The sequence below is a fragment of the Drosophila elegans genome, unplaced genomic scaffold, assembly GCF_018152505.1.
Source record: "Drosophila elegans isolate 14027-0461.03 unplaced genomic scaffold, ASM1815250v1 contig_149, whole genome shotgun sequence".
In the NCBI taxonomy this organism is placed as follows: domain Eukaryota; kingdom Metazoa; phylum Arthropoda; class Insecta; order Diptera; family Drosophilidae; genus Drosophila; species Drosophila elegans.
Genome location: NW_024545513.1, coordinates 16,567,580 through 16,574,139, shown reverse-complemented (window position 1 = coordinate 16,574,139; position 6,560 = coordinate 16,567,580).

The window sequence follows — 6,560 nt, the reverse complement described above, 5'->3', positions numbered from 1 at the left end:
TTAAATAGAAAATAGAATATCCAAAAATATTCATAATATATCAATAGATACATAACTCAAAGATTCTCTAGAAGAGAATAATCACATTATAAAATTCATTTTGCAAACAGATGCTGGCTTAAGTTATGGAAGTTCATCTTCGTTTGATATGTAGATAATGTAAAAACGTAAATAATCAATTTCAAAATTTTATGATTATTTTTAAACTAATAAAAACTATTGACCTTATAAAACTTCCAAATGTTAAATATATCTCTTTAATATTGCTTACTCATAAACTAAAAAGAAGAATAGTATGTAAAAATAAATATTACCTAAAAGTATCTCGTTTCTAATCTAGTCTCGTTCGGGTTTTTTTTTTAGTGTGCTGAGAAGCAAAGAAGCAGGCGAAGAAGAAGAAATTTAAGGCAGAGTAAAATGGACAAATACACAGGTAAGCTCTGCCTGCGTCGACAGCGACTGCGACTGCGCGTTGAGCTTTTTACACCTGCGTTGGCAGCTGCGCAAATGAGCACAGCTCAACAGCCAGAGACAGAACTTGTTGTTGCTGCCGCTAATCAAGCGGCCTAATGACATACAATCGCCTGCCAATTAGTCGACCAATAAAAAAGTATAGCAATCCAATAAAATCTATTTAGCCGCCCCCCCAATCTGCAGGAGATCAAGCTCCTGGAGGAGACGCGCTACACAAAAAAGCTGGCAGCGCTGCCGCACTTGGCGCACTTGAACTTGAACTTTTAACGCGATCGTTTCAAAAAGGTGCAACAAATTTCCGACTTATTGCATACCCTTTAAAGTGGCCTTACATTTAATTATTTATCATTTTAACTTAAATCTGGTATTGCGATATTAAACGGTAAATTTAAATTATCAATTAAATGGAAAACCACAAATCTTTATTATAAACTTAAAGTACTTTAATAAAGAATACTAGGTATACCCTTCTTGACGTTATTATAATTTCAGTTAAACGTTTGCGACGCAGTGAAGGATAATTTCCAACTTGGCTAGATCGACTCTTTTAGTCATGCTGATCAAAAATATGTACATATACTTTATAGGGTCGGAAATTTCTCCTTCATTGCATTGAAAACTTTTAACTGAATTAATAATAATCTGCAATAGTATAAAAAAAGTTTTATAGTCTGCGGTTTGCCTCACATTACAGTTTATCACTCATACGTACTGTTGCCTTCCTAATGACATAACGAGTCGGATAATTAATTTTTTCTAAATCTCTAAGATAAGATTAAGGTTTTCCGTACCATCCGAATGTACACAATATATGTACGTATGTATGTATACATATGTATGTACTTATAATAACATTCTGTTTCAGAAATGGAAAAACATTGCATACGAAAACCAGATAGACCTAACCCAACCTTCTAATCAATATACCCTTCGTACCTAGGACCATTCAAAAGCATTTGGCAAAAGCTGCACATGCTGGGCGTACTATATTGTAGCCAACTTTTCAGGTGGGCAAGTTAGGTGCATAAGTTACCTGGTTAACTTTTTGGTGCTGGGAACCGATGATCTGCCGGTTCATAACGGTTAAACAGTTTTCGCCCGTCGTTGACAACTAATCAAGATGGGAACAGAAGTTGATCAAAGCTGATTTGAGCAATAAACAAAAAATTCCAATTCCGTTTCCTCTGGCGCACGTTGGCTCCATCTCGTTCGCACGCACATCGGAATTGGCAAGCTCGCCATCTCATATGCACACATACCAATACACAATGTGCAACGGTTTCCAAGCTTCTTCTTCTTCTTCTTTGAAGCTGCTTTTCTCCTCATTTGTTGTAAGTGTTAGAGAGGCTGGTCCACGCTCTCTTTCTCTTTCTGCATCTCTCTCTCTCTCTCTCTCTCTTTGTAGACTGGGCGCATTTAAACGGTAAACATCATGAATGCATTTGGAAAGTGGTTGTGTTGTGGTTCGTGGTGTTTGCATTTTGCATTTCTTCGCATTCTTTTCTGTTTATGTGGCTATGTGGCTATGTGGCTATGTGGCTATGTGGCTGTGTGGCTGTGTTGCATCGCACAATTGTGCCAACAACAAGGCGGAGAAATGAGTAAAGCTAGCAGAAGAATCAGAAGAGGCAGAAGCAGAACAACAGCAACGGTAATACCCACCGAAGACGGCGTTTTCATTTCTGAGAATTGATTGGCCGTCGCGCTTGCATACTCCACACGCCACTGCCACTGCCACTGCCACATCGGGTTTTTATTTAATACCCTCTAATTTAAAGAGCCGAAGGTATGCTGTCTTCAGCAGAAGAAAGTGTAAGAATATACTAAACCAGAAGTCTGCTTGCCACAGATGATGCTTAAATAAGTTATATGTAGTTTATGTTTAATGGCGTCATGAATAGCAAACTTAATTACAAAGTCTTTATTTGAATGCGGTTGTTTCTTGATACATTATTTAACAACCGTTTTTGTTTGGATTTTTAAGAATTGGTTTTAAAACATCCCCAACCTATAATTTTAGTTGACTTACTTAATGGAACCCTTTAACCTACCATAATGGGCGTATACATAATTTTCCCTAACAAGTTTTAAAAACACATTTCTTAAGACTTGGATTGATTACTGAAAGTAGCCCAATAATATTGGTTTATATATTTTGGTAAACAGATATTTATCAAAACTATCTAAAGAAATGAAAGATTTTGAGGCAATAATTTTATTGTAAGAAAAGTATTGGGCTATTATACTTTTAAGGAACAAATTGAAAAAAAAAGCTAGTATATCAGTATGAAAGGGTATTTTTGTGGTGTTGCAAACTCTATTGGAGCCTTTGGACCGGTGTTTTTTTTGTACTTTGCTGCATTCCTCTGGATTCTGTACCGCTGCAGCAGGAGCACCTGTCGCTACTTCTACCAGACCAGACTGCTGTTGTTGTTTGCGCTGAGGCCATTGCGATTGTGATTAAATAACGTTTGACTTGGCGGGCGTTCTCCTGGTCGCTCAGAGCTCCACCGAGTCATCACCACCACTACCGCTGGCTCCGCTTGGTTCGCTTGGTCCGCTTGGTCCGCTTGGTCCGCTTCATTAGCTCAACATGGGTGCCAGTGCCAAGGCAACAAAGTTGTTTGTGTTCCAGCTCTCCAACTGCTACTCTGCGATTCTGCGATTCTCCGATTCTCTGATTCTCCGTTCGCGTTCTCATTCCCATTCCACGCATGCGCAGTCCACTTTTGAATTTGGCCTCTATCTCCGTCTCAGTCGCTCGTTCTTTCTTCCCACTTGGCGTGTTAACTATCGCCACTGCCTGTTTCTAAGACAGGCATTGGCACACTTTGTCCGCCCCGCGTCTCCTTCGCCTCCACTTCCTCCCTTTTCACCTGCCCCACCCCCTCAAAGGCTGCCCCCCCCCCTCGCCACTCCTTTTGCCACCATCATTTTCATTCCTCAACGCAATCCTAAAGCTGTCTCAATATCCATCTTGATCTTACTGCTGCTGCTTTTGGTGACACTGAGAAAAATTATTATTGTTTTAAAAAGAGATAACTTTTTATTACCGTAAATAAATGCAATATAAACAAGCTTATTAATTATAAGATATTGCATTAAGATACTGCGACACCGAGAGAAGTGTGTATTGTTTTTGGTAAAGATCGAATTTTAGTCCTAATATTGTAAGACATAAGGTTTTTGAAGCATCTTTATTAAATTCAATACGCAAGTTAAATATCTTGAGCTTTTTATTCAAAATATTGAACTAAGATATAGCATTAAATCACTGCTACTGTTTTTGGCGACACTAAGAGCATTGGGTTTTCTTTTCTATCCTATTGATAAAAGACATCTTAAAGATTTTATATTTTAAAACATTTAATAGAACTTATAAAAAAATTTAAATAATAATAAAAGCCGGGCTCAATAGTGATTATTTTCTTCTCTAATAAATTCAGTAAAATTTGATAAAATACCAATTTTGTTCAGTGTATTCCTCGTACTGCAGCCTGCCTCCTTGGCCGCTCAGTGCCAATTTGGCTAAGTCGGCTACTTAACTATTTTTGTCACTTCCCGGCAGATGCTGCTCCATTTGGGCGTGCGCGCGTTTATCTCTGATTCTGTTTCATGGCACGTTGTCACCCAGTCCCCCGATCTCTTGCCCCTTACCCCTTGGTTCCATCCGCGCACCTGGTCGATTGACTTGTGCCCACCAGCTGAGACTCAAATTACGGCCCTAGTCATTCGACACCGGCAACCATCGTGACCCAGAAGCAAATGAAGCTGTCTCCGAAGACAGAGTCTTCCATTGTCATCGCCATTACCACCATCATCGCAAGTGTTGTTGTTATTAACAGTGTTTTTTTTCTTTTTTTTTTTTGCAACTAGAGAACGCGATACCGCCTTTGAGTTAATGTTGATGCTAATTTGCCAGCATTATGGGTTAGTGGGCCGGTCGATGAATGGTCGCCTGCCGACGCGTGCTGCATTTTGGTTAATTTGTCATCTGACATTAGGAGCTGGTGACCCCGAATCGATAAGAACGTATAAGAGCCGTATGTGACTAAAATTAAGGACGTTTATTATGATGTCGGATCTAACTTAGGGCTTTTTTTTAGCGAGTAGGCTTAATTCTTACTTAAAATTGAGAGATGGTGGCTCTCACTTAAGTGATTCCTAACAAACTAAGGATCATTACCATATTAACACGTCATCGCTTATAAAAATAGTAATTTAGAAATATACAAGTTAAATTTGACTTCTTCTCTTTCCGGACTTTACTGATAATACAAGTGGAATTCTAACATAGCTATTTAAGTTATAGCTATATGTTCGGGCTTTTATCTTCAGTTCTAAGTAACTTAAAGTATTCAATTTGTCAGCATGCAAATCGGAATCTGGTGACCCCGAGCCGCCTCCAAAGTTGGGCGGTAGCTAAGTTTATGTGCGTTGGTTGGGCTATGGACTGGATTTCCAGCCAGCCCCCACAGATGGCTGATCGCTGATGGCGAGATGGCAATGGCAATGGCAATGGCAATGCCGTTGGCTAATGGAACTGGCATTGGGACCAGAACGAAGACGAGACTGACACTCAGACGCTGGACCGAAGCTGAAGTTGAAACAGAGACTAGAGACTGAAGACTAGAGACTGAAGACTGGAGACTGAAGACTGAGGACTCAAGACTGGGCACTGAACACTGGAGACTGGGGACTGGCAGTTGTTAGGTGGTTATCTGGCCAATGCCATATAAGTCGAAAAATGCGCAGTTAGGCAATCAATGGCCAGCGATCCGGCGATCCGGCGATCCGTCGACGTTACTTGGGTCGAGGGATTGGCGCGGAGGTAATCGCAATTGGTCTTAGGCTTGGACTTGCAGTTGGGATCGCAGTTGGACTTGGACTTGCAGTTGAAATCGGCGTTAGGAATCCGCAATGACACTGCCCCAGTGTCTCGGCCTCGCTTGGTTTCTGGCAAAGTGTGTGAGATGATTGGCAACGGTTTGTTGCTTGGCCAGCTTGCTTACCTGCTTACCTGGTTACCTGTTCACTTGCTCGGTTGCCCATTTCCTACCTGATCGGCGGGTTGGAGGTGCCGCCATAGACGCAGACGCAGACGCAGGCGCAGACTGTGACCAGCCGGCGGAGCAAATACCGTTTTGCTGAATAAATACAAACAACAACAATAACAACAACAACAAAAAGACGCACAAAATCACTGGCCGACAAGTGGGCAAGATCAGGCTTGAGAAACTCGACTACTTGATGCCTTATAATAAAAAATAGTATCCAATTTTAACAATGAATTAAGCAGACAGTGTAAAACATAAACGAATGTTTACTAATTATTACTTTAAAAAATAAATATGATTTTTTCTAATCTAAATGCAAATATATGTTTTTGGAAGCAAGCTTAACGGACATTGTACAATAAAAAACTATATATTTTTGTAAGCGCTTAACATATCTTTAATTTGTAGTCTAAAAAATTATCTAAGCAAAAAAAATAAAGCCCTAAATCTTTTTTATATCAAAAGGCCATAATATATTCTTTTAAGCGGACAAAAATTAACGGACAGGAACCCATACATACATATGTTGGTGCTTCGGCACTTCTTAATTCACTAAAACTCGGGGTGTATGAGTATGGTAGTGATGTAGCTAAGTGACAAGGCTTGAAAATCTCCTAAAAAAAACAGGAATTTTCTTAAGCGGACAACTTCAGGGACAAGGGACTAATATACCCCGCTAACTTTAGAAATACCCAGTTCCTTGAGTAGCAGTTGAAGTTGAAGTTGGTGATGCGACGGCACTTGGAATGCGTTTAGTCTCTCCCGACCCCCTAAACCCCTACCCCCCCTTGACCACCTCCCTGCACCCCCCCTGCACCTCCCCCCCTCCGCCCAGCGACGAATGCCTGGAATGTTAATGCAGCTACTTCTACTTGTGCCTGTTGCCTCGGTGACAACATCCATCGCCACTGGAGGAGGAATGGGCACAAACATTTAGCTAATCCATTTCCCATTTCCAAGGCGACTGCTCTCGTTGTCGTTCTCGATTCCATAACCCATTTGGGTGTAACTCGAAAGGGGACTTCTTCT